This window comes from Onychomys torridus, chromosome 20 (genome assembly GCF_903995425.1).
Source record: "Onychomys torridus chromosome 20, mOncTor1.1, whole genome shotgun sequence".
Classification (NCBI taxonomy): domain Eukaryota; kingdom Metazoa; phylum Chordata; class Mammalia; order Rodentia; family Cricetidae; genus Onychomys; species Onychomys torridus.
The window spans coordinates 3,072,470-3,098,628 of NC_050462.1; the positions used below are offsets into that span (position 1 = coordinate 3,072,470).

General features: G+C 45.7%; 1 protein-coding gene across 5 annotated transcripts in view; it reads right to left on the reverse strand.

The window, feature by feature from the left end:
• The window catches only part of Syn3 (synapsin III), a 427,823-nt gene extending 402,371 nt beyond the window's left edge, over positions 1-25,452 (reverse strand). The window contains exon 1 of one of the 5 annotated variants that reach the window (XM_036169415.1): positions 25,326-25,452. The gene's annotated coding sequence lies outside the window, so the exon portion shown is untranslated. The other 4 variants (XM_036169416.1, XM_036169418.1, XM_036169417.1 and 1 more) reach the window with 4 other exon arrangements.
• Between the last annotated feature and the right edge of the window lie 707 nt (positions 25,453-26,159).

Genomic DNA, 26,159 nt, shown 5'->3' on the forward strand with positions numbered 1-26,159 from the left:
CTTCTAGTAGCCATGGTTGGATGTTGCATATCAGTGCTCTGAACTTTAGATAGCTGCTGTGGATATCACTCTGTATAAATAAAGTGCTGATTGGCCAGTAGCCAGGCAGAAAGGATAGGGTAGGCAGGACAAGGAAGAGGAGAAGGCTGGGAACAGGAAGGCTGGGAGGAGACACTGCCAGCCGCCACCATGAGAAGCAACCTGGAAAGACACCAGTAAGCCACAAGCCACGTGGCAAAGTATAGACTAACAGAAATGGGCTAAATACAAGAGTAAGAGCTAGACAATGGTAGGCCTGAGCTAATGGCCAAGCAGTTTAAATAATATAAGTGTCTGTATGATTATTTTATACGTGGGTTGTGGGACTGACCGCAGGGGCTTGGTGGAACCTGGAGAGAAGCTCTCCAACTACAGATGGCCACATCCACATCCAAAGCCATGCAGTCTGTGTCCTTCTGTATCTCGCTCACTTTACTAACACAGTGTTCTCTGGGTTCACCCCTACTGAAAGCAATGGGAGTTTCCCCCTTTTCATGGCCTAATAGTATCTCATTATCACCAACACCACACCCTCTAACAATGAAGGCAGACTGATTTTACACCTTCGTCATAGTAAATAATGCTAAAATGAACATGGGAAAGCTCTTTGCCATGGTAGTTCAATTTTTTTTGGCTATGTGGCCAGAAGTGAAACTGCTGAACCAAATGATAATTCTATTTCTTGTTTTCTGAGGAACCCTAACACTATTCTCCATTAATGACTACATAAGTTTATATTCCCATCCACACTATACAAGTCTCCTTTCTCTGTGCCCTTGATGGCTCTATCATCATAATTTAAAAATTATATTTATGTATGGGTGTAGAGGTCAGAGGACAACTTGCAAAAGTCAGTTTTCTCCGTCTACAATGTGGATCTCAGGTATCAAACTCAAGTCATCAAACTTAGCACCTTTACCCACTGGGCCATGTTGCTGGCCTCAGCACTGTCTTTCATCATTCTATCACATGGGAGGTGTCTCATTGTACCCATTTGCATCTCCCTGATGATGAGAATTGTCTTCATATATCTTTGTGATTTGTGTTTCTCCTTTTGAGAAATGTCTATTCAGGTGTTTTATATATTTTTAGAACAGGTTATTTGTTTTCTTGCTGTTGAATTGAGACCTTATACATGTTTGGATACTAGCCTCTTATCAGATAGATATTTATAAAGCATTCCTCCAATCCCTGGGATGTCTCTCACACTATTAACTGCTTCTTTCAATCTGATATAACCCCATTTGTTAATTCTTACTTATATGTTGCCTAGATTTGGGTGACATATACCAGATGTCATCACTAAAGCAACATTGATTACTTTCTTTTACTGTTTTTCTAAGTGTTTACACTTTCAGTCTTACATTGATTCATCCACCTTGAGTTGGTTTTTACATGTGGTATGAGGCAAGGCTCCAAATTCATTTTCCTGGCTGTAGTTAGCTATTCCCATAGCTGCTTTTTCTGAAGAAACTATGTCTTCTCTGCTGTATATTCTTAGAACCTTGACTGTAAATGCCAGCTTTATTTCTGGGCTCTCTGCTCTATTCCAGATCAATATATCTGCTTCTCCATTGTTGCTATACTTTATAAACACTTATTTGTTTCCATTTTATACATATGAGTGTTTTGCTTGCTTATATGTATGTGCATCACATGTGTGCCTGGTGCCCACAGAGGCCAGAAGAAGGCATTAGATCCTAGTAACTGTAGTTACAGATGGTTGTGAGCCACCATGTGGATGCTACGAACTGAATCCAGGTCCTCTGGAAGAGCAGCCAATGTTCTTCACCTCTGAGCCGTCTTTTGAGCACTATGTCGTACCCTTTTAAGTACTATTGCTTTGTAATAGATTTTAGAGTCAGGCAAAAAAACAATGTTTTCTGCTTTCTTTTTGCTCAAGATTTCTCTGTGTATTTAAGATCTTTTGTGACTTGATAACATTTCCATTTTGGTTGTGTTGAATTTAGACTGTTTGGGTGGTATGGGCATTTGAACAATATTGACACTTCCAATCCATGAACATAGGATACCTTACCATCTATTTGTATCACTTACATTATTTCCATTAATGTTTTTATGGTTTTTTTCATTCATATTTTTCACTTCTTTGGTCAAATTTATTGTTAAATATTTTTGATGCTATTGTCAATTAATTTTATTTTCATGTCATCATTGGTATGAAGAAATTCTGCTTAATTCTGTGTTTTACATCTTGTGGCTTCATTAAATTTTAAAATCAATTCTTTTGGGGTGTGTGAAAATACTTAAAAGTTTTCTTAAAAGGAGATCCCGTTACCATAAAAACAGAGGCAATTCCCTCTGTGTGACTATGGGTCTTTAAGATGAAGCATGAAGAATGAGGAGATGTGTATATGCAGACTCCTGAGGTAGGGAAGATGTTGGTACAGCTGAAGAAGAGGAAGAAGGCCCACTCTGCTGAGGGGAAAACACAAGTTCACAAGAGACTGTTTAGAGGAATAGAGGTAGATCAGATGCCAGGTCAAAAGAGGCCATTTTGAAAATAATTTTGGCTTTAGTACAACTGTGACAGTATTCTATAAAAGGGTTACAGGGAAGAGAGTCACAATGGAGTCTTCTTGGCTGTGAGACACAAACTGAGGAGAATTTATATGACTGTTTTTCCTTTATCAAGGTTTCCATTTTGTGTGTGTATTTTTAGCTACTCATTGTTAACCACAGTCCAAAGACTTTACATTTGAAAGTTCCAGAAACACTATTCATGTGTTCTAAACTGCACACTGTTCAATGTGATATGGCAAAATCTCACACTACAGTGTTACACCCCACTCAGGACAACGACCATCCACTGTCCATTGAATACACACTACCTGCCCATAAGTATATATACCTGCCCATAAGCAGGTATCCATGCTGCCTATCCATAAGTCATGTAGACACCATCTTGGTCACCAGAATTCAGTTATCACAATATAACAATTCTTGTGTTTTAATGACCAATATTTTATTTAATGCCTGCAAAGTGCAAAACAGTGATGATGCCACATACTTGCCACTAGAGGGCAGGAGTGGCCACATCAGATTGGAAAAAAATAAATGTAAAACCTTTTCTCCCGCAGCCTTGGGAGCTTACTTCTCAGAAAATTGAGGGACAATCACAGGATCAGAAGCTTCAAAACTGCATCACAGTGGGAGGAGCTTTTCGAGTGAGGAGAGCCATTCCACAGTGGCATCAGCCCAGGGAAGAAAGCAGATATCTCTGCTCAGATGTGTCAGAGAAACTGGGGTTCATTTCTCTGCTCACCCTCGGGTGCGTTTATGGACCTGGGTTCCCACTTGGAATCCACCAACTCTTAGGCCAGAAGCTTCAAGTTCCGGCTTCTCTGCGCCCCCCCCCCCACCCATTCCCTTCATCCTGTCCATCCTATTTGGTCTGCAAGTTCCAACAACATGACTCCAATGCTGGTTCTTACCCGGAACAAGGCCTCTCTCAAACGCACTTTAAAGAACACACAGTCCAACACACTGGTGTTGGACACAGCCAGACAGAATCAGTTAGCCTGAAGGTTGAGCTGTTGGGCTCTGCTACTTCCTGCCCACAAACAGCATCTCAGAAAAGCCAGCTCATCTCCCCGTGCTTCAGTTTCTTTGTTTACAGAATTCAGATGATAGTGCCTATCTCATAGGGTTCTTATGAGGATTAAGTGGCTAATTAAGGTGTCTGAAACAGTGCCTGGCAACAGTGAGCAACTTGTGTTCCCAGCATGCTAGGAGGTCCAACCATAGTAGGAGGGCATGCTGGTGGGGCTGCAGTATTTGCATGAGAATGAGCTTACAGCTACTCACACCTAGGCCTGCTTTTTGGGCTACAGGTATTGAGCAGATCAAAGTAAACAGTGCCAAAGTGCTTTTGAAAATATTTGTCATTTAAGTTAACACAGAGTAGAAAGGACTTTCTGGGCACCTAGTTCTATGAATTTTAGCACATTCTCAGAACCACTGAAACTCAAAACAGGTCCATCCATCATTCCTTGTGAAAGCTCTTTCCAATGCCCTTCCCAGGTTACTCACACAGTGCTCTCTGCTGCAGACACCTGGACTGCCCCTACTGGTAATTTAGATGAGGAATATGCAGAGCTTACCTCACTTCTCAAACAACAGGGAAAGACTATGAATCCCATGATGGATTTCCTGTGTGTGTTTCCTTCAGGAAGTCCCTCCAGATGCCTGCCTAGCCCAGTCCTCACCTCTGTTAGGTATTCCTAAATGCCACCCTCCAGAAGAGAACTCTCTTCTGGTGGCCACTACCTGGCACTTGGGATTGCCCCAACAGTACAGCATGCATCACTATTCTGCCTGTAACTTATTCTGCTTACTTTCCACTTTCTGCTTTCACCGACAGAATCCAAGTGCCTCAGGGTCAGACACCGCTGTGTGACCTGCTCCCAAGTGTATCCTAAGCACCTAGAACAGTGCCAGCCCAAAAGAGGGCAGTGGTGACCAGACTGGGTGAATCTATATAAAATTACAGGGACAAAGGTCAACTACCTCCATGTGTTTTCTGTGAAGACTAAATGTGTTATTATACTAAAGAAAGCTCTCTAGGTGCCCGACTCACACCTCAGCTAACCAAATGCCAAGCTGCCAGAGGAGTTTTTGGTGGCCAGTCCTCTGTGCAAATACACACTGATTTCTATAATGTCCCTCACTCCATCCTCTGTTCCATGAGTAAACACTAAAAGGAATTCTTTTTCCCCTGATTCCCCCTTAAGAGTCAGTCTCTGGTTAGAAAGTTTAAAAACTCCTAGGAACAACATGGCCTGGACTTCACCAATATACTGACGAGTGAAAGTCAGTCTCTCAGGGGAGGTAGGAAACCCACAGACTGTGTTTGGTTGAAGCTAAGAGACACTTAACTTTCTGGAGAAAAGGTCAAGAGTCAGGGGAACGGTTTCACTGATCCCACCAGATGTGTTGGGCCTTTGGAGCACAGAGCGTTTCCGGGCATACCAGCGTGAAAGTGCCTGCTGTTTTTGATGAGTTCAAATCCCACAGGCCTTTCTCCTGTGAGTGGTGTCATTTTCTCCACAAGCAGAGCACTGAGGTACCCAAACAAAGAAGATTTTAGCTTGGAGGTGATCAATTGTAGCCTTCAGCACCAGCCTGCTCCTCTTGAGGAAGAGCAACCCCGGGTGCTGAGAGGGTCAAGTGAAACCTTTTCATTTGTGTCTAATAAATCCCCATCTGAAACATCCAAATAGAGAAGAGGCCCAAGCAGTCTCAAAACCAAGTGCATGGAAAGAAACATTGACCTTTAACAAACGGAGGCATTTATTAAATCCTCTGAAGATTAAGTGGCTAATATGACTTACCCATCTACAAAATAATCACAGGACTTATTTACAGAAAGAATTTGCAGAGCCCTCTGGGCAGCAACACCCAGGACTGGGGCCTGTGCTTGAGGTTATCATTGTTCATGTCAGTTTGCCTCTGACTTAAGCAGCATTCATCATCTGAAGGTTGCCATGGAGGGCAAAGCCGCATCCCAGTGTGGATCATAGAAGGATGGATGCTGGTGCTGCCCACATTCTACCCTCTTCTGTGAAACTTCTCTGGAAATGTCTCTGTAGAATGTCTCAAGGTGTGTATCCTGGGTGATTCTGAACCCAGTTGACAATCAAGATGAACCATGGCACTTTACAAAGGATTCACTGCAGTTACTCTACAAATCTGATTTGGGGAAACACTTCTCCAGACCACTGTCTGGCTGCCAGAGGCTATCAATAAGATGCCAAAGTGGCCAGCCCCAGAGGAGAGAGAGAGCTGCTGGCCTTTCATGTGCCAGGGGACTGTTAAGAGCACTGCTATCTGGAAATTGAAGCTCACTGCCTCAGCTTAGCTTTGAAAGCATCACTTTTCAATCATTGTAAAGAAAAACAGTCACAAAACAAAACAAAACAGGGATTTTTCGCAGGTTTAGGACTATAATAGTGAACCTTGTCAACTGGATGGGCTTTGCCGTCTTCTGGAAACAAGTCTCTGCGAATGTCTTCAAGAGACTTTCTAGATTGCATTATTTGAGGTGGGAAGACCTACCTTCAATGTAGGCAGCACTGTTCCCTGGGCTGGGAAGATGAGCTGAGTGAGCCCCAGCCGCCCTCTCTCACTGCTTCCTGACTGTGGATGCCATGTGATCTACCGTCTCCTACTTCTGCTGCCTCCTTTGCCTCAATAGACTATACACTCAAACTGTGAGCCAATATAAGCCCTTTGCTCCTTAAGTTGCTTTTTGTCAGGGTATTTATAACAACAAAAGAAACTAATAAGGGATGACTGTAGAATAAGACCCTGCTGATGGGGTTGGTAATCACAAAAGTGATTATGAATATGGTAAAGATGGGGTTGGCTATTTATTTATTTATCATGGTTCTGTTGAGATGGTCCAAAAGATAGGACTTTCCTTCCCAACAACCCAGGCCAGGAAATCCTATCACCTCTGCTTTACTGATGTAAAAACCAAGGGCCAGAGATCATAAGGTCACTCAGCTTGCCAGATTCTGACCCATTAACTCAAATCACCCATCTTCTAGCCTATGAGTCACGTGAGATTGCTATTCACAGTGTTGACCCCTAATTGGCAGAGCTACATTCCAAACCTACCCCTCCCAGCTCTGGTGGCCACAATCCTGACCATCTAGCCACCCACCTGGTCATAACATTTAGGTTTCAAGCCCTGGCAGGATTGAGGCCATGGTCCATGGGCATTCCAGCATACCATGGTACCCTAGTCCCCTTGGAATCTGGCTTCTCAGGTGCTCAAGTTGAGGTTGGCCATTTATGCAGAGGTGCTTCGAGGCCTCGTCCTTGTATTCTGTCCCTCACACAGTGGTTTCACAGCTGTTTTCCCTTCTCTGGCATGCCCTTCTCTATGCTTCTTCCATTTTCTTCAGGAATGTATTCTGTTCATGCTCTCTGGCCTCACTGCCTCCTCTGGGAAGATCCTGGTGCTACCCACCAGTTTGGATAGCAGTTTGGTCTAAAGCTGCTTGCTATGGTGCCCTCTGCATCCACTCATCATTGTGGATTTGAGGCAAAGGTGCTGGGCTTGACTCTGAGCACTAAGGTACCAAGTCTGGTAGCTCATGTGGCCTTGGACTTGCTGAACTGGAGACAGCAGCAGGCAGACAAAAGCCAATGAGATGCCTATACTGCCACAATTTGGAAACCAGGTAGGACCTTTCCGCCTGCTGAATAAGTAAACAAGTAGCCCTCTTGTTAGAGACAAAGGGACCTTGTGGCTTGCAATGTCCCTGTGAAGGTAAAAAATGTGATGAGAAAATACCAGTCACCTTGGAAATTTGCATGATGCTTCTGGACACAACACACACACACACACACACACACACACACACACACACACACACACACACAATGTGTGCCTGTTTGTCTGTTTCAACACACACACAGAGAAGATATACCTATATATTTATATCCATATCTATAGATAGATAGATTGGTGATAGGTAGACATGGAGAGAGAGAAAGAAACACAGACATAGGCAAGAAGAGACATACATAGAAACACAAAGACAGAGAGAGGTAGACAGATGGAGGGACTCTCACAGAGAACACACCTGATGAGCCAGACTGGGCCTACTCGGCCTTCAATCCTACACCTTCAGTTGCTGGCCAGGAGTCCCCTGCCTAGGGCAGGGCAAATGACCAATTGGCAATGCTCCTAAAGGCCAGGTGCTGGCCTAATGAAGAAGTTAGCAAATGTACTTGGGAAAGCACACAAGGCATAGCTAAAAAGCATCCCAATGAATGGGTCCAAATGGAGCTCCTGATGTCCTGCCTCACCCCTTCTTCTCCATCTCCACCTCAGTAATGACCCTACTCAGTCACACAGGCTGGCAATTCAAGGACCTGCATGCGTCTCCCTCCCCTCCTACATGCAGCCACCACCAACCTAAAAGAGTCAGATTCATTTGCTTCTTTCAACAGCCACAGTTTCTAGACAGATGCAACTCTTCTCTGGCCTCTGTCACTCAGCACCTGACAGTTAAGTCTTTCTGACCCTTTTCATGCCCTGCCCCCACCAAGTGGAATTCAAGGTCCTTTCAAACACCTTAGGAGTGGACATGATCAGAATCTCCTTGATCATTTTCCACACCAAAAAAAGGCCTTTTTTGTTTCTCTAATAAGGGAAGTTCCCTCAGTTTGAAGTGAAATGCCCTCCATAGGAACAGAGGTTGAATGTTTGGTCCTCAGCTGATGACATTATTTGGAGAGGTTCTGGAGGAGACAGATGCCTAGCTGGAGGAAGTCCATGATGAGGGGATATATCCTTGGGGGCGGTATCTTATCCTGGGCTTCTCTCTCTTCTTCTCTGCTTCTTGGCTGCAATGTTGTGAGCTACTGGGTTCCACCCTGCCTTTTCCATACTGATGGAACAAAAGCTCCGAGACCCTGGGTCAAGTCTTCCCTCTCAGTGTTTCTGTCAGGCCTTTGGTCACAGCGACACAAATGTCCTAACAACCTAAACACTCCCACTAGGAGAGGTGTTTAGTCTCACTGTACTATACCCTCAGGGCTCCGTACTAGCCATTTCTCATAAATTTCTTCCCCAGTTCCTCCTCGCCACACATATCCTACCTTATTACCAATTTCTCAGAGTTCTCTAGTCAGTCTGATCATTCCCTGTACTGCTTGCTGTTCCAGCACCCATTGCTGCCTCCAACAATGCAACTACTCAGTATTTCCCGTTAGGCACTTCCAGAAAAATAGCTGAGATCTCTGTTCTCACTGCCTTGCCTAGAATCTGGCACACAGAGCCCACACATAATGAACACAGGGTTGAAATCTATTGGAGGAGTTTAGGTCTGTGGGTGTTTGTAAGCTATCTGTGTCCCACTGGAGAAGGGCATGGGAGGAGATGTCGGCACAGTACAGAACCCCCACATTGTGACATTCCTATGCCATGGCTCTGTTTTCCTGGGGCATTGTCATGACTTGAGCATGGTTAGTCCCCACCAAAGAAGAGTAATTCCTTCCTGGGCAGTGTTAGTAGGTACAGCCTAATAGGCCCTTGGGACAGAAACTTCATGAATGGATTAATTCTGTCCCTCATGAATGAGTGGATCCTCACTCATGCAGGACTGAGTTAGCTCTTGAAAGAGCAGGCTGTTAAGATCAGCTCTTGTATCTATCTTGTCTTCAGGCACTTGCACCCCACTCTCTGATGTGTGATGGCATTCACCATGCTTGGAGGTACCGTGAGGTTCTCACCAGGTGTAGCAATCTCTTCTTGAATCTTTCTGTCTCCAATACTGTGAGCTAAATAAATCTCATTTCTTTACAAATGATCCAGTCTGAGGATTCTGCCACAACAGCAGAAAACTGACTAAAGCAAGAGAACTTGGCAGACTGATTTGCCCAAGGTCACTTAGCTCAGTAGGACAAGCTAGACAAGAGCACAGGTCTCGAACCCTTAAAAAATGTGTTTATATGCCTCCAAAATCACCCCAGCTAGCACACAAGGATATCATGAATACTCGCTAGCCATTGTATCCTCTCCTAACAGGGAGCATTATCTCTGAATCACCAAATAGCACCCACCATGTGGCTGGTTTTGAACTCAGAGACTGATCCAAAGACAAGCACTCTCCCACTAATTCTCACCCAATCCCATGGGACAAACAGGATCACTGATCTCATTTAAAGATGAAGAAACTGAGACTCAGGGGACTTAGTAACTTGCAGAATGCCATGTACCAGTAAGCTTGCCATTTCTCTGTTCTCCTCTATCTCAGGATGTAGACTTTCAACCACTGAGACACTCTGGCTGTCTGCCCTCCCCTCCCATCTCCTCTTCTGGTGTCACATGCCGACCGGGTGCTCATTGGTAACTGCTAAGATGCAGCACTCTCTCAGCCCTGCATTGTCCTTCACCTTGGAAAGCCCAAATCTGGGAACTGGACCAAGAATGGTTGTGTGTCAGTTGCAACTTCAGGGACACACTCCCATCTTGCAGGCTGGCAGCCTTTCTGCTACTGAAGAAGAGACGTGGGCCAGGCACGTGCATGTGCGCATGTATGTGTTAAGGAAAACAGGGTGACTACTACCACAAGCTCATGATAAGGATGATGAAAGTGTTGATAAAAAGCAAACAAGAGCAGCTAATGGTTAGATAGTGCTAGGTCCTCATCAAGTCTCTCTTGTGTGTCAAACCCATTAGTCTTACCAGTTACGAAGGAGCAGAACACGCAACTTTGGCACAAAGACTATTTTGAAGTTAACTAATTAAGATCAAAGGAAGAGTGCTCCACCCTACTGTTTGCCTGAAACCAGGGCACTCATTTGCCCATGTCTTTGTCCATCAGGGAGTACATGAGTTAATTCCTAGAGACAACTTTGAACCTTTACCATAAACTTTTCCTAATTAGCCTGTTTTTCTATTAGTTCTCCATGCATTTACTGCCTGGTAAGTTCAGTTCATTTCCTCTGTGTCACATTTCTGCTCTTTTCTTAAGATGTTCCAGGGTTCAGGGTCCATTTACCGTTCAGAGTCGCTCAGGTTCACATTCAAGAGCTTGTGATTTGCCAGACAGTTGCATCCCTTTGTTCCACTGTGAGTTGGAAATGCAGAGAAGACACCCGACCTATCACACGCCACAGCTCAGCAATGCTGCACACCACAGGGTACTGGATGCTTCCTCTGTGATCACTGGCTGCAGCAGTCCAGTGTCACAAAAAAAAAAAAAAAAAAAAAAAAAGGATCACAATACATACTGCTCACTTGGAAAGAAGGAAAACATTCAGAATTTGAAGCACCCTATTGAAAGAGTGTCACATTTGCACCAGAAAGAGAAATGGCCTCAAGCTGAACCATCTGAAGCTGACAAACCAGTGCCTGTATTTACTGCATGCCTGAAACTGTACTTCCTTTGATAGTCTGTTCTTTGTTATTCTAAATCCCAGCATCCCAGCCAATGACCCTAAGATGACAGAGGTCCTCACTCAACCTTCCTAACACTGTGGCACTTTAACAGTTTCTCATGTTGTGGTGACCCCCAACCATAAAATTATCTCGATGGTACCTCCTCACTGTAATTTTGCTATTGTTGTGAACCATAACGTGAATATCTGATATGCAGGTCAGCTGATATGTGATCCACAAAGGGGTCATGACTGTGGGAACCACTGACATAGGGAAATAGGTTTTCCCTTTTCTACAGTAATTCATTATTAGCTTTGATTTACATGTGGAATAAACTGAGGCCTAGAAATGGAGACCTACTTGTCCAGTGGCCACAGCCCTAGGGATTGGCCGAGGGAGATGGTTTGGCTCCTGAATATAAGCCCCGCCCCTTCCTGCTCCACCCTCTGGTCAAACCATCCTATCAGCCCCCACCAGCTTCTTTTCTAACAGCAAAGGAAGGGCTCTCCTGAAGAACACATGCAAATCTTTGGTTCTTAGAGCCAAGCACAGCAAAGAGTTTAATTTTCCTGACTTCGTTTATTTTGATTTCTAATAAAACTAGTCATACTATATTAGTAATAACGTTTACTGAAATTATTTTTAATTGTCTCACTATGCAAAAAGTACTTAGTTAAGTACCTCTTGCGTATACTCATATATTCCTAGCAATGGGATGGAGAAGGTTCTGCCTTCCTGATTTTATCCTGAGGCAACCAAGTCCTAGAAAGACTTGTAATTTAACCAAGGAAACACAGCCACCTCATAACTAAACCAGGCTGCTGGGAACCCGACCCTACGTCTAGTTTTGTCCATTTACCAGTTGATCTTTCTTCTTCCTTCCTCAGAAACAGCTCCCCCTGGAGGTCAGGGGAGGAGTTTCCTGAACCTCTAGCCTTATGGGGGTGGGGGTAGTGGGGATAGGGAAGAAGTCTCTCTTGTGTATCAAACCCATTAGTCCTACCAGTTACAAAGGAGCAGAACATGCAACTTTGGCACAAAGACTATTTTTTAATCCACCAGGTCCATTTTGTGCTCTCCAAATAACTCATAGGTATGGGACCATCCACTAGCGTGTGGTCCACCAACCAGGGGCCACATCCTTTAAGAAAACTGATTCTCCTCCCACAGATGCCATCAGCTGTCAATAGCTCTTTAGTTATGGGTAGAGGCTCCTGAGCTCTTCCCACTCTAAGCTAGAATGAAGACTGGCTTCATTTTGTGCAGGTCACTGCAATAGTCCTGCCACTTCCAGAAGATGTTGTTTAGCTCTGGTCTTCCCTGGCTTCTGGCTCTTACAATCGTTCAGTCCCCTTTTTTCCTATGGGAGAGGGGTGATGGTGATAGGGATAGGGATAGGGATGGGGATAGGGGAGAGAGAGAGAGAGAGAGAAAGAGAGAGAGAGAGAGAGACAGAGAGAGAGACAGAGAGAGACAGAGAGACAGAGAGACAGAGAGACAGAGATGTTCCATTTATGGCTGGGCACTACACAGGCACTTCTCTGCACTTAGAGCACTTGTGAGTTTCTATGTTAACAACCATTGACTGCAAAAAGAAACTTCTCTGATAAGGTCTGAGAGCTATTCTAGTCTATAGGTATAGAATTACAAATTTAAAAGGCAGTGTGATGCTATGTCTACTTAGTAAAATAATAGTAATAGGTTCATCCTGGGGGCTAGCAACAGACATACAAATAGTTAAGAAATAAATGGTTTTAAGTGTTCATCCTTAGCCTTCAGGGAAACGTAGATTAAAACTACTTTGGGATTTCATTTTACTGGAGTCAGAATGGAGAGGAACACAACTCTTCTCTCATGCACTGTTGGTGGGAGTATACCCACTGTGAGATCAATGTGACAGTTCCTCAAAATCTAGACCCAGCTATGTCACATCTGGGCATATGCCTAAAGGAATCTGTTTCCTAATACAGAGACATATGCCTATCCATGTTCACAGATGCTTTTATTCACAACAGATAGGACATGAAAATAGCTGAGATGGCCATCAACTTACAAATTGTTAGAGAGAATATGGTGCATATACACAATACAATTTTATTCATCTATAAGGAAAAATGAAATTTGCAGAAAAATGAATAAAACTGGAAAACATTGTACTAAATGATTTGAGAAATCCAGAAAGACATCTTTAGATTTTTTTTTTTTGAATCTTCAGATTTTTTAGTTTAAACCAGAGTATCTCTGTATAATCCAGGAAATAAGAAAGAGACCATTGGTGGAAAGGGGAAGAAAGATCTTAAAGGAGAGGGGATTGTAAAACCTTGGAGACATGAAGGGGTGCTGTGCAGTGATTTTTTTTTCCTAGATAAAACCATTCATCTTGGAGGGGAACTCATTAAGATATAAAATGTTCTAAACAAAGGTGAAACACGTCCTACAAAGAAGCTTATTAAGCTCAAGAAGTAAGCAACTCAAAGTCTTTAGGAAGTCCCTGAAACTGATTAACTGGTCCTTCCTTCTCATACACACATAAGCAGTAAGGATTGCTAAGATGCTCAGATAAGCCAAGCAGCCTAGAAGAAATAAAATGGAGATCAGCCAAGCTGCCTGGAAGAAGCAGAGACCAGCAAAGCAAGGAGCTCAGACTATTTGAACTGCTTAGTGAGAGTCCCTAATCTGTTGAGATTCTATGAGTTTTATAGTACTCTCCTGGTTTCCAGCTTTTGTGAGCTATCACCCATGTTGGGTGATATTTGTTGTCTTTGGAGTCATTTCTGATCCTGTAAGTACCTTCAATAAAATTCATTGGTTCACCAAGTTGGACACTGGTGTTATCCATACTGTGGTCTGCATTGGTTCCGTCTGGGATGGGTAGGTATTTCAGCATGTCTCCCCAGGATTAGTGTCACAAAACAAAGGGAAAGGAGGGAATAATGGGGAGGAAGGTTTAAATTGTCTTTCTTAATCATAGAGGTTCTTCTCACATCCTTTCTTTTAGCATCTGGACTGCTCAGAGATGAACCCTTCCAAGGATATGGGGAATCAAGCTCTTAGGGCCTTAGAGACCTTGTAAGGGAGGAAAACTTGGCATGACACAATACCCCCGGGCCATGACACCAGGCCCTAATATAGCAGCATGTTGCGTGCTCAACTGGTTTCAACCTCCATGGCCTCCAGTACCTTCCTGAAGCCTCACAAAGAGAAGACCTTAAGTAGCTCATTACTCCTTGACAGACAATACGCCCATATTTCATCATTTGCTTTTCAGTGGCTGGAGCCAAGTTGGTATGGTCGATAAGAAAGGGTTTTGCCTGAGGGGTGTATCCTGGATGGAATTAGATCATCAGAAATGACACACCAGGGACTTTTTTCCAGAAGGGTGAACAGCCCCACACTACACAACTTTAATGCCATAACACTTGGTGGTGTTCTTTCAAACCTCACCGGTTATTTTGTTATTAACTTGACAAGAAAGAACAAAAACAGAAGGTTTCAATCCATGGGCTAATGTCAAAAGAGAACAAAACTTATGACCCCCAAACCTCCTTTATTATGGAAATCGCCCCCACATGGGAAAACAAAAAAATAACATACAACAGTGATGGTCCTCAGTAATTACTTCCTTACTCCCTGGGGCACGGCTGTCCCCGCATCCTCTAAGGATGCTCTACCAAGGCCAGCACAATGCACAAAGAACTCTGGACACTATCCCTTCTCCTCTGCTTGGTCTCGTCGCTTTGGGCCAGCTCTTAATCTTTCTGTGCTTCCGTTTACCCATCCTCCAAGAGGGAGAATAATTCTAGCTCACTCCCAGGCTTTTGGCAAGAGTTAGACCATCCCATACAAACTATTCTGGGCTCACAGGCTGTGAGGAAGAAACATCGAGGCATGGCTCTGGCGCCCTCAGTGAGTAGGTAGGACAATGTGTGAACATGAGATGGCTGAGTCTGTCAGGCACTTCAGGGGAGGCTGAAAGTGGTACCAGGCACTGTTCTGCCAACCTCTGCACACACAGCGTGCTGCTAGCTCCTTCGTCATGGCAGGAAGTCTCTCTCAAAAGCCCTTATCACGTGAGACTCTGAAGGCACAAGAGGCATTCTGCACTCCTGCTTAGAACATTTTACCATGGCAAGTCAGTGTCCATAACTAAGGAACTGATGAATTGTTCCCATTGCTTCAGACATATTGCTCTGGTTTGAATGTGAAATGTTCCGCAAAGGGTTAAATTAATTCGGGCCAACTGGACTGAATCTGAAATCAACTAAAAGATAAGCTGTGGGGCACACCTGTGAGGGGTTGCCTTGATCAGGTTATTTGTGGCAGAAAGACCAAGTCTAAATGTGGGCAGTACCTTCCAACGGCAGTCCAGGTCCAAGGAGGTCAGAGGGGAAGGCTTTGCTCTCGGGCTCACTGTCCTTACATCCCATTAGCAGTTCACCTACCCTGTTTGCAATATTCATCCATTCTGTTATTTCTGCTGCCACTACTCCCATCCGTTATTTCTAGCTTCTCTGGCCTTTCAGTGTAGACTAAAGACCAGTGTCTCCTCAGGAATCCTCCAGACCTGCAGTACCAGGGGGTGACTGCTGAGACATCCAGCCTCTTGGACTGAGAAGCTACAAGGCTCTCAGACTCTCCAGTGTGAAGAGAGACCATGTTGGACTCCCTAGTGCATGTGTAAGCCAACCTAAGAAATAAATCCCCCTTTACAGATATTTACTCTATCAGTTCTGTTCCTTTAGATAATCATAATTAATACACATCCCCATAGGCTCATGTTTTGAACGTTTATTTCCCAGCTGGTGTTGCTATTTCAGGAGGCTGGGGAACCTCTAGGAAGTGGGGCCTAGTTAGCTGAAGTAGGTCACTAGGGGTGAACTTGGAAGGATACACCCACTCCTGGTTCTGCCCTAGTGTTCTGTTTCCTGGTCTGCTGTGATGCGTAGCCTCCTCCACACATTCCTAGTGTCATGATAGAATGAAACCCTGGAAAACTAGGAGCTGAAAGAAATTGCTTCTTTTGTAAGTTCTTTTTGGCAGATATTTTGGTCACAGATGACACAAAAGTAACTGATCATCACATGTTCAAGAAAACACTGGAATCCAAGAGATCTGATAAATACCAAAAGCCTGGGCTCAGTCTGTGAAGTGCTCTCTGAATAAGCATGAAGACCCAGGTTCAGATCCCAGCATCCATGTAAAAGGCACAGCAGTACACATTTGTAACCCTCAGGTTCTGATCTGCTAGCTCCAGTTTCAGTGATATCTTCCTTGTCCCAAACAGTAAGGTAGAGCTGGAGGGATGGTTCAGAGGTTAAGAGGACAGGGGCTCTTCCAGAGGACCCAAGTTTGGTTCCCAACACCTATGTCAGGCTGCTCACAACTACCCATAACCCTAGTTTTAAGAGATATGATGTCCTTTTTAGCCTCTGGAGACATGGACGGACGGACACACACACACACACACACACACACACACACACACACTCACTACTGACAATAAGAAAAATAAATAATTGAAAACAAACAGGAAAACTAAAAGGTATAAATTTGAACAGATACTTTACCAAACATGATATAGGTGGGTGTACTGGCTGGTTTTGTGTGTCAACTTGACACAAGCTAGAGTCATCAGAGAGGAAGGAGTCTCAGTTGAGGAAATGCCTCCTTGAAATCCAGCTGTAAGGCATTTTTTTTCAATTAGTAATCAATGGGAGAGGGCCCAGCCCATTGTGGGTGGTGCCATCCTGGACTGGTGGTCCTGGGTTCTGTAAGAAAGCAGGCAGAACAAGCCAGGGGGAGCAAGCCAGTAAGCAGCTCCTTCTATGGCCTCTGCCTCAGCTCCTGCCTCCAGGTTCCTGCCTGTGAAGTTCCTGTCCTGACTTCCTTCATGATGAACAGCACAGGTTAAGAACTCCTCAAATACTTGTTGAATGGATAAATGAATAAACCCAAGAGATGAACATTCAGTCATGAAAATCTCAATTCTGCTGTTATGATTTAGCTTTGTATTAGTCCTTCAAAGTAGGACAACCTCGATTTAGAATAATTAATTCGGCTCCTGGCACTTTAAAACTGTATTCAGTTTGACATCTTCCTGTGGCCTGCTGGAGCAGAAACAGGATCCAGGAGAGATCAAGGCTTTCTTAGAGTATCACTCTGTGATGCTTCCCCACGAGGAAGCTACCCAGAGGTACTGCCACCATGAACAAGAGAGATGCCCCTGCAATACCTTTCTAAGGAGATTAGCACCTGGTTCTGGGCATCCTACAGGTTCTCAGTGAGTCTTCTCGGTAAGGCCTACAAGTGAAGGGAACCAAACACAGAGTACAAACGACATACTCAGTGTCACACAAAGGAAGGTAACACCTGCTACATCCTGAACTCATGTGTTTGTGACCTGCAGCCCCATACTCCACCCACTTGGAGTTTGGGAAGCAATGTTTACTCAGGAGAGTAAATGTCAGAGGAGCCAAGCAGGATATGCCAACTCTTAAAAAAAAAAAAAAAAAAAGAACTAACCTGGACACACAGGTAGCCTGCTTCTCCTCTAAAACTTTTCAAAGACTGGCATTATCAAGTCTGATAGAGCAAGATGCTGGTGAGCACAACTATTTAAGTGAGCATCTGCTCTGTAACAGGTCCTGGGCTGGGGTTTCCCCAGATACCATCATTGGATTTTCAAGATTGTCAGAAACACTTTCAGCAAGCATGCAGGTGTTGGAGTGTTTATACACAGAGAATGACATAAACCCTGCAAGCAAAGATGCCTGGGAACTCCCTACTCCCAGCCATGCTAGCTCATAACCTGATAGTTATCTTGAAGACAAAATAGTATGCAGCCCAGACAAATCCATGCAGACTTTGCTTTCCTACTTCTTTTAGGCCTGGTCAGTGTCTTGGACACTGGTTAGCACAGGCATTGCTATTTGCAGTTACAAACACACACAAAAAACTTTGTATAATGCATGTTTTTAGTGACAAAATGTTTTCAAAGGTATTTTTGACTGTATAGTTCTTCATTTCATACTATGACCTTGTAACCTAAAGAATAAGATTGATCGTGCTGAACCCTTTTTTAGTCTTACTGATGAAAACCCAAGAAATCTGAGGTCTAAAAGGAAAGTTGAAGGCTATAGGGTTCTGTTCATTGCCAGAAATTCTGTCCATTTTGAGTAGGAAGAGCATGCAAGGTGGACACTCCCCTGTAGGACAGCACTGTCAGCATTCTGCCCCTTTATCTGCTAGCTCTCCTTCTACTTCTAGCTACTCCTGTGAGCTGTGTTCTCTGCTCCTGTAGAATAATGACAATGTTTCTTTCCTATGATAACCTTTTGCATATCTGAGGCTGCTATCAGGATGATGCTTTCTTAATAACACAGTGACTGGGCAAAGAGTCAAGTGTCTGTACTTTTTAATGTCTACTTGATATGTTTTAGGTCTGGCTATACATCTCTGGTCATACAAGGTATTGATGCTTGCCTCCTCATTAGGCAGTGCCAGCAACTAATTCTGTTCAACATTTTGGAAGCTATACTCTGAGAACAAGTGGCTTAGTTAGAAAGACAAAGAACAGAAAAAATATGTGACAAGAGCTGGTACAGTTGCATGGAGTATGTACCAGCCACTCATGTGGGGAACGTGTCTTGGTCCACCCATGAGGAAAGACTACTCATCCGGGAGGCAGAGCCCACATGAAATACAGCTTGTGTCCTGAGCCTACTCTAGGACAAGGACCTGGCCCCACATTATGGCTGCTCACTGCTCACTGTGCCTAGTGATTTCACAGACACCTGCCACAACACCAAGTCTGTGTGTCTACTCTAGTCTTCACACTACAAAAGGGCCTGGAAGCAAGAGTGATTAGCTTCAGTTTCATCTCAAACTCCTCAACCTAAAGAAAAACCTTGCCTGAGAAGAACAGCACAACTTGAAGGACCTAAGACAAAAAGACATGGTCCCTATGTCTTACCATCTGTGGACTAACCAAGTGACATGGGGCATATCATCTAATTTGTCTGAACTGCATTTTCTCAGCTATGGGTTGAGGGGTGTGGTCTGTGGAACATGAGGTTTCCTTTCAGATTCAGGGTACTATACTCTTCCGCAGCTATCTCAGGCAGTAAACCAGACAAGCCACAGTTATTGGGCTGGGATGACCTATATCAAAGTTGGGGTGCAGCTTCTAGAACGAAGACCAAGGGATAGGCAAAGGCAGACAAGGCTGCCATCTCCAGCCCCCTCCCCCTGCAGCTTGCTACCATGCCAGGGTGTCTCCTGGACAGGTTGGGCTATCAGCCCTATTATTCACTAAGTGGATGGATGGTCTTGGGCATGTCACTCCACTTCTGAAAGCCTCGACTTTCCACATCTGAGACCAGGCAGTGGTGTCGCATGCACATGCCTTTAATCCCAGCACTCGAGAGGCAGAGGCAGGCAGATCTCTGTGAGTTCGAGGCCAGCCTGGTCTACAGAGAAAGATCCAGGAAAGGTGCAAAGCTACACAGAGAAACCCTGTCTTGAAAAAGACAAAACAAAACAAAAAAAGACTTTCCACATCTGTGCAGTGGAGTTCATTCACCCATTCCCAGGAACAGGAGAAAAATATAGTGATTAACTACTGTGACTCCCCTCTCACCCAGGAAACACAGAGCATGACATTTGTCCAAACATGTTCTACCATCAACCTCAGCTCACACCCTCATTCTGCAGCTCATTCCTCTCTACAGCACAAGCACCTGGAGCTAGAGGCTCAAAAACCCATTCCTCCAGCCCCCTCCCACCTCAATGATGGACAGACAAAAGGACCGAGGCTCAGGAAACATTGTTGACTTAGGTCAAGGACATCAGCAAAGCCTGACCTAGAACATGGGGTGGCAGACACCAAGAGCTGCACAAGACACAGTAGGTTCCACTCTCCCTAAAGAAATTTGGAACCCCTCTCTTAAATGACCACATTCTGAAAAGTTGCTGAACTTTTTACTTCTGCGTTGGGAGGGGGTGCACCAGAGAACTGGTGTCATATTGTGTGCATGGGATAAAAGAATGTCTTACAGTGCCATTGAGATGAAAGAAAGGCAGAGTTTTCAGCCAGCAGCAGTTCCCAGCTGCTCCCCACATGTAGGCCCACGTCTGCTCTTTTCAGTTTACCTGCTGAAGCAGGCATGCTCACACTGGAAGCCTTTCAGGACAGGTTGGGAGGGGTTTCAGGCTGCGGCAACAATCTAACACACTAAGAAAACCATCACAACTGTGCTACCAACAATATAAAAGGAAATGAGGCATTCTCTACCCTCTGACAGCCCAGCCTGAACAGCCGGAGAGTACTCTAAATTCATTCAGCCACACTGGTAACTCAGAGGTCAGGGACCTGAAGGATCTCAGCAAACAAGATAAAAATCTCTGAGTGCATTCAGCAAATGTCTGGAGAAATCTTACTCCATAGTCTGCTGGGCAGAGCACTAAGGAGGAAGCACAGACAGTATAAGGAAGGGATTGCTTTAAAGGTGGCTCCTTGGCACACCAGCTCCCATCCTGGCTTGATTCCCCAAGCAAGCCTTTATCTTTAGGGAGAATTGACAGAAAGCTAGACCAAGAACAAGCCTGACCCCAGCTCCTCCTGAGCACAATGCCCTCCCAGTGTCTGCCAGAACCATGTGCACTTTGGCTAATAGACCCAGAAAAGGAGATCAGCCTTCCTGAGATCTCACTGCAGGCCAGTGGCAGCCACTGGCCAGAGCTCATCCTGACCCCTAGCCTAGGGCTGTTTCTTCCCTCTACCCAGATGGGTCCCCTTCCCTCCCAGGTCCACTCCCTCCTCCAGGTCCTTGGGCTCACCTCCTAGTTCTGAGGATCCTGCCAGGTTGAACAATGCTCAGAAGCAGATGGCTGTTAAAACAATTCACTGGGGGCATGTGAAGCCGTGCCCATCCCAGGTGGCAAGGAGAGGCTACAGCCCCACAAAGGGGCTCTCTTTCATCTAGAGAACAACTCCTCCTCTCCCTCCTCCTCCTCCTCCTCCTCCTCCTCCTCCCCTCCTAGGTCCTCCTCTGTAGTACTACTGGAACATGTGCTCCACTTGGGAGGGAGGCAGGAGGGAGTATGGCTTTTATTGGAAAGCAAATGCCAACAGTGTGCAGAGCTCTGCTGTACCTTCACACTTAGGAGAGGAGGAATGAGAGAGAGAGAGAGAGAGAGAGAGAGAGAGAGAGAGAGAGAGAGAGAATGAAGATTAACCCCTGTGTTGCAGCTCTGTTTCTCAGTGAAGCCAGAGAAACAATACACTTAACCAATGGAGTGCCGGTCCCAGGCATTACATCACCAGCGAGCCCCCTCATTGGCTAATAATTCCTAAAAGGCAAAATCCTATCTTTAGTTGCTTAACCCCTTCCTACTTGGCAATTCAAAAAGGATTTGGTTTACACTAGTGTTTCCTAAACTCATTTTCATCTGATTCCTCTGAAGAGCTTTCTAAACACGTAGTTTGTAGTACTATGCATCAAATTATCTACACCACAACCTTCTGAGGGTGTGCAGCTATTTTAACAGTATAAAGAACAGAGGGCCCAGTGCACTTAGAACCCTTCCTTGCCAAGGGAAGTGATACTTCTCTGAGCACATATAACATACCCAACACTTACTGTCTCTTCTCATTCATGTCCTACCCCAGGCAGTAGACATTATTGACCTGCACCCCTCGAGTTATGTTTCTACCACAGTGGGCTGCATTCCTCCACTTCATGGTCCATAGGCAAGCTATTCTTTCTACTTCCTGATCTTAGCATTTCTGAGTATGGGGTATCAGCATAAATAGCACTCATGCCTACACACACACACACACACACACACACACACACACACACACAGTGACCTTCCAAGGTGATCCTGTGAAGCAAATCCACCATTCATTTTATTCTTCAAGAAATATGTGCTGGGATGTGGGCATAGCTCAGTGGTAGGGTAGCATGGATGAATCCCTGGGTTCAGTCTTCATACCCCAACTATCCACACAAACATGTAATGAAGACATATATGCTTAACACTGCTGGGCCCTGGGATAAAACATCTTTCTATTCCCTGACACCTGTGGTGTAGTGATGAAGACCAACATAGGGAAGAGAATAAAAATTAAAAGTGCTGGGTTTGGGGATTTAGCTCAGTGGTAGGGCTCTTGCCTAGCAAGCACAAGGCCCTGGGTTCAGTCCTCAGCTTCGGGGGTGTGTGTGGGGGGAGTGTGGGGAGGTGGATGTGGGGGGGGGGTGAGAATTAACGGGGTTGGGGATTTAGCTCAGCAGTAGATCACTTGCCTAGCAAGCACAAGGCCCTGGGTTCAGTCCTCAGTTCTGGTTAAAAAAAAAATTAGAAGTGCTGTTAAGGGAGAAGGACGGACCGGTATCTGCTTCACATAAGATAGTCTTTCCAAGGAAGCTGCACGGAACTGCAAAGCACGAAGAATCACTCAAGCAAAGAATCCGATTTTCCTCTCTCATATCCTGACTGTACAAAGCTGTGGTCCAGCCTTCAACATTTTCTTTTGAAGGGTTCAAGTATGCAATGCCTATCACCCTCTCTCCCTTAGTGGACAGAGCTGTACCTCCCTGCCTGGGACAGCCCCTGCTGTGTGAAAGGCTCTCCAAACAGACTGATTGGATTCCTAAGTGGTTGAATCAATAGTAACTCATCAATGAAAGCATTTCCTGAAGTTTAACGAGTGACATGCTGTGACAGATACTGTCACTGTTATCCTAATAGGGACTCTATTAGGCTTGAGAAACACTGAGATGAATGTAAGTCGAGAATAAAAGTGTGTAACTTTGAGTATTGTGGGCCAGCCAGAAGAGGATACACATATGTAACAAGCACTCAGCAGGAGTCCACAGTCATTGGGTACACAAGGATAGTAGCAGAGGTGCCTCACAGTAATAAAAACTCAAGCCCAACATTTACTCTCAGAGGCAGTAAAGAAAGTCAAAGGTCAGAGCAACACTTTCTAAGTGACCGCTATGTATAAGGCTGGTCCAAAGCCATCCAGTGACACAGAGAATCAATGCCATGGGGGAAGGTCTCATGTTCTCCTCCAAGACCAAGATGCTTGTTACTCCCTAATTTCCAGCAGCCAAGGGTGTTGGCTGCTCATAGTTCACATGTAAGCCCCTATTTAGAAACCCTTTGGCGAAAGGGACAACTGAAGTGGTGCTCCCTTCTTGGGAGCATTCTGCACCCACTGGCTGGTCAGTCAAAGGCTCAGTGGATGACTTGAGGCCTTCATCCAGTCTGCATGTGACGCACTCAACAGTTAAAGCAACTTCTCAAGGATTCAAGGACCTTTCTACACAGAAATCTTAGCATCTGTTGCCGGTCCACTGTGATAAAATCACAAAGCAACTTAGGGAAGAATGGGTTTGTTTTAGCTCCTAAGTCCAGACTACAGCCCATTTTGGGGGCACATCAAGGTGGCAGGAGCTTAAGGGAGCTAGTCAAGCCACAGGCAAGGCAGAGAAAGAATAAACGCATGCCTACAATTTAGCTCAATTCTGCCATGCTTTACACAGTTCAGAACTGGATCCCAGAAAAGAGCACTGCCCACCATGGGCTGAGTCTGCCCATCAACCAACTTACTCATAAAGACAATGCCTGACAGACATGCTCACAGGCCAATCAGATCTAGACAATCAATCCCGATTGAGACTTTCCAGGTAATTCTGGTTGTGGCAAATTAACAATTAAAACTAACTAGCATAACGTCTCTGACCTTTCAACCAAAGAACCTTGCCTGTGACCAACAATGATGTCTCTTCTCTCTCTCTCTCTCTCTCTCTCTCTCTCTCTCTCTCTCTCTCTCTCACACACACACACACACACACACACACACACACACACACACACACACGAGAGGGGGTCGTTAAAATGCCAATAATGTTTTCAAGGCAAATAGATAAAAATAAAGTGGCCTTCTGGTCTCACTTCCTGTGAGTATTGTTGCTGCTGCTATACCAGTCTCTATGTGGCTTTGCCTCCAACAATAGCCCCTGGGCCTTGGCAGATAGAAAGGCAAGCCCAGGTAAGGCAGAAGTCTGTACATAGGACCCAGAGATCGGAAGGAGAGCACAGGTACTCTATGTAAACCCCCAAGGGCAATCACTGATGACAAGATAGAGGTTGCAACCTCCAAAAACAATATACAATGGCATGCGAGTTCAGAAGCAAGCATCACAGTCACATGGCAGATCTCCCTGCCTGAATCCATGCCCAGAAGCCAGGGATGCAGGGCTCCTGGCCAGTCAGCCTTAAGGGGCTAGAGTCTTTGTAGTCAAGTTGCTGGAAAAACAGCATTTACAACTTACCAGCTAGTGGATGCCAGTCCCCAACACTGCCCACGGAACCGGCAAAGTGGCCCCGGGACCCACTGACCGACTGAATTCTTTCCTAGCCTCCTACATCTGAGGACAAACTTGTAAGGCTGCATCTTCAGACTTGTGCACATTTCAACAAGCCCTTCCACCTCGCAGTTTATTTCCCACCCACAAGTCCCGGGCCAGCTGAGTAATCTGCTGTCTGATTAGCTGAGGTTCTGGCCTCCTTCGCTTCTTTCATCTGCACATAAGAAAATCTACCTGAAATTCGTGCGGTCCCTGACGCCCCCGCCTCCACAGTTTTCAGGCTGGCAAATTCCAATCTCTGCCAGTCTGCACTGAATAGCGACCACTGAGCCTTCCTGGTCGCATCACCATCTACCCATCTAGTGCCCCATGCACTACACCACACTGCACCCCCTCCTCTCATCCCTGTAAGCCCCCATGAACTCCCGAGACTCCCTTCGGCAGCTAGAGCTGAGCACAACGTTTGGCACTCAGCCAAGTAAGTCGTGAATAAATAACCGGGACGCTCTATCAGTATTAGTCTCTATTCCTACCCTGGCCAAGGGAAACCCTCCAAGATTTCTTCCTGTGCCCCAGGATAGCTGGAAATAGATTGCGCGACAGATCTGAGCCCCAGAACCAAGGCAACAGGTCGTGAGGGATCTGCAGACATAAGGCAGGTGGTGTAATCAAATGCTGAGCACCGGCATCTGTAGCGGTTCTCAGCTTGCTGGAGAAAGCTCTTCCCCAGGAGACATTTGGATGTTGGGTGGAAACCTCAGAAGCCATAGCCTTGCGAGTCCCGGGCTCCGGTGCCACACGGGGACCAGAGGCAGGGCCCCGCAGCAGCAGCCTGGAAAGGGAGGGAGGCGCTCCGGGCCCATGGCTCACCTGCATCCCGCCAAACGGAGAGGGAGCTTATAGGGAGGACGCCCCAGCAGCTCAGACTCGGGGTGGATGATCCCTATGGCCAGAAACCCTACCAAGTCGACTTTGCTGTGGCTTACCGTGCCAGCTACGGTGGCCGGTGGGTACCTCGGACCGGCGCCGCCAGCTACAAGATCCGCGGACGCGATGCAGCCGGGGCGCTCTGCCTCTGCCCCGCACAGTGCACGAGCGCCTCCGCCGGGCGGCCGGCCTTCCCCGCGCTGCGGAGCCGATTGGCTGGGGTAACAAGGCTCCGCACCCGGGCCCGCCCCTCCCGCCGCTCCTCCCCTTCCCCTGTCGGCTTTCCCTGGCCAGCCAGGTAAGGAAAGTTGCCGCAGCAAGCAAGCAAGCCGTGCTCTTGCTGGCCTCCAGTGGCCAAATGAGGCGATCTTTCTCCATCCCAGGAGGGGTGAAATGCCCCTCCGGGAGTGCGAAAAGTGCAATTCAGTATCCTAGGGAGGCAGCTCTGAGAAAGTCACCTGACCTCCCGGGCCTCAGGAGGGACTGCTGAGGCCAGGCAGTCACTTGTCAGCAAAAGTCACAGATCACAAGCACAAGAACAGAAGGGGGTTAGTTACTCATAAGTACCCAAACAAAAGACAATGTCAGCTTGCTGTAAGCCGAGAGGGGTGTGTAGTAAGAATACAAAAGGGATGTCACTATATGCCAGGACGGTGGCGATTTGTGAGATGTGAATTAATACGCTTAGTTTAAAAGTAATTCCAGATAGAAAAGGCAACCAGGGAAATCTCAGTCCTCCAAACTGGCACAGACTGGGAGGGCATTTGGCAGGTTTTTGCGTCCTGTGTCATTTCTATGCCTCAGTTTCCTTCAGAAGGTCAAAGCAGAACTCCCCAAGACTCCTCTCACCTGCAATGTTTTGTTTGTTTTTAGAGACAGGGTCTCACTTTGTA